The sequence below is a fragment of the Lathyrus oleraceus genome, chromosome 7, assembly GCF_024323335.1.
Source record: "Lathyrus oleraceus cultivar Zhongwan6 chromosome 7, CAAS_Psat_ZW6_1.0, whole genome shotgun sequence".
Classification (NCBI taxonomy): Eukaryota; Viridiplantae; Streptophyta; class Magnoliopsida; order Fabales; family Fabaceae; genus Lathyrus; species Lathyrus oleraceus.
This window is the reverse complement of record NC_066585.1, coordinates 225,741,944-225,745,127: the sequence shown is the minus strand read 5'-3', so window position 1 is coordinate 225,745,127 and position 3,184 is coordinate 225,741,944.

Below are 3,184 nucleotides of genomic sequence, written 5' to 3'. Positions count from 1 at the left end.
ATCAACTTGGCTTCCATCAAAACACACAATGATGGGATCTCAACTTCCACGGGGAGCACAACTTCCATTCCATAAACGAGAGAGAAAGGGGTTGCCCCTGTTGAAGTACTGATGGATGTACGGTACCCATGCAAAGAAAATGGGAGCATCTCATGCCAATCTTTGTACGTCACAACCATCTTTTGGATAATCTTCTTAATATTCTTATTCGCAGCTTCAACAACGTCATTCATCTTGGGTCTGTAGGGAGAAGAATTATGATGTGAAATCTTGAAGTCTTTGCAAAGAGCTTCCACCATATTATTGTTCAAGTTAGATCCATTATCAGTGATGATCTTACTTGGCACACCATAAAGACATATAATATGATTCTTGATAAACCTTACAACAACTTGCTTGGTCACATTCGCATACGATGTCGCTTCAACCCAGTTTTTGATGTAGTGAATAGCCACCAGAATGAAACGATGTTCGTTAGAAGCTTTGTGCTCAATCATACCAATCATATAAATTTCCCACATGGAGAAGGGCCATGGAGAGGAAATGACGTTCAACATTGTCGGAGGAACATGAATCTTATTTGCATAAATTTGACACTTGTGGCATTTCTTCACAAACTTGCAACAGTCAAATTCCATTTTCAGCCAATAGTAATCTGCACTCAACATATTATTTGCCATAGCATGTCTATTGTAATATGTACCAAAGTAACCTTTATGGACTTCAGTCATCAATAGACCTGCTTCGTGTCTATCCACACATATGAGCAAAACCATATTGAAGTTTCTCTTATAAAGCACATCTCCATTCAGGTAGAAGTCGCCAACTAATCTTCTCAAAGTCTTCTTATCTTTCAAAGATGCCCTAGACGGGTAAATATGACTTTGAAGGAAACATTTGCTATCAAAATATCATGGCTTTTCATCTTTGACTTCTTCAATAGCAAACACATGAGATGGCCTATCAAGACACATCATAGTCAAATTTGGAACTTTATTCCAAAAACTCACCACAAACATGGAAGCCAATATTGCAAGAGCATCTGCCATCTGGTTTTCATCTCGAGGGATATGATGAAACTCAACCTTTGTAAATAAAGTTGAAATCATCCTCGCATAGTCTCGGTATGGTATCAAATCGGGTTGGTTCATCTCCCATTCATATTTGATCTGATTTAGTTTACTGTGGAAATTGGTAAACAACCGCTGGTCCTCCCTAAGCCTTAAAACTAAGGGTTACTTGCAGGATTGACCAGTTGATCCTAAGACATGTGCTAGTGTAACAGGGTAACTTATTCAATTCGACAGATTATTAACTTTGTGAGAAACGGCTTCTGACAAAGTATTGAACAAGCACAGGTTTTTTCCACACGAAATGATGATGCTCTAGACTATGGGTGACTCGTGACCGACAACACTATAACATTCAAAAGACATACACAACGAACACGCTTTTGGTGAATTCTATTATTGTAATAGAATTAGTATCGACGGCGTAGACGACAATGTAAAATGATAATTCAAACATAAATGAAATTAAAATAAAGTGTTCAACGGGAACAATTGAAAAATAAGGAAGTTGCATTGAAGTAAATGTGGTGATTCACGTACATAGCACTCTTAAAAACTCTTGCTTCCTCGCGCTGGGAATGTGAAGTTTTTTACAAGTGATTTTGGTATAAAGTGAACACCCCGAGTCCTCTGTGGGATCCCCTATTTATAATGAACTAAAGAAATTGTCTACAAGCAAAACTACTTAAAAATAACAGACGTCGTGATAAACGATATAAAAACTGCTCCATATTTTGGCGCTTATTCTCCTTGTAACTGCTAGTCATTTTGAATTTCAAACTTATCCCGCTCAGGTATTTATGTCGACACCATATCCTATGTGTTTAATACAACCAATAATTTCTTAAGTCCCAATCTCCAGTTCAGTTGACAGAACGGACTTTGAACAAACATGATTCTTCTGTCGGTTTCATCTTCTTGTAACTTGTAGTTTTCCTAGTTCTTACTTATCTTGGGCTCAGCTTTATTTCAAACCTCCCCTTGGTGGGTATAATCCTTAAATCCATAAGGCACACTTTCATTGATCATTCCTTCAACATGCCCTATCAATTTCTTGTGGTAAAAAAATGCCCCCCAGAGATGGCATTTTCGAATGTCGACTTTTTGTGAGATAATGGCATCTTTGAGATGTCGACTTGTTCTTTACCGCTTCCACTTCTACTTAGTGGTACACCTGCTTGTCCCACATTGCTGGCGTCATCTAATTATGACAAACATCTCCTTTTTCCCTCGAGACACACAAAATCACGTCTCCATCACTTCACATCTTTATGACGGAAACGTGTTTCCAACCATGACTGCATCTTCGTCGCCACGTGTCTGCAGACATGGGAACATGGGTACATATGTCAGAAAAGGAAAAACAAACGCCCATTTTTCCTTTTCCTAGGGTTTAACTCTTATTAAACCCTTGTTTCTTCTTCTTCTCTCCTTTTTTCTCCCTCTGCTTCAGTAAACGAAACAACTTTTCTTCTTCAAACCTTCAACTTCTTCCATGGCTAGCTCAAGCAAAAACAAAACACTTCCCTCCGCTGCGAAGCTTACACAACCACTCACCATTGACGGCAAGGAATATGTTCCTGAACCTCCCTTTGCTGAAGAAAAATCAAAATTTGGCGTTCCCAGGTATTAATCCCTTTCTCCCTGTCTGACAAACCCCTAGCATTCTTAGGTCCACTCCCAGAAAATCGTCATCCTGAGATAACTAAGACAAATTCCTTTTTCCCACCAGTCATCTTTCTGAACCTCTAGTTTCTTCTCAAAAACCTTTCTCTCTCTGTTATGTCGAAAGGAATTTTAGGACTGCTCCTCCCAAGAACTGTCCTAAGTTTTGCGCTTGGATGGATCATTTAGAAACATAGAAAATCGACCATTGGAAACGAATAGGTATTTATACCCTTCTGCAGATTTCCCGTTGTATCCCCCCTAAATCTTGTGGCATGTTGCTGGCTGCCCTCCAATTTTGGGACAGTTCGACCAACTCCTTTCATACAAAATGTGGCATGATTAAGCCGACACTCTTAGATATTGCTGCCATTACAGGCTTAAAACCGACCGGAGAAGTCTTCGACTATCAAACCGTAGCACCAGTCTCTCTAAGGTTTGACGTTGGT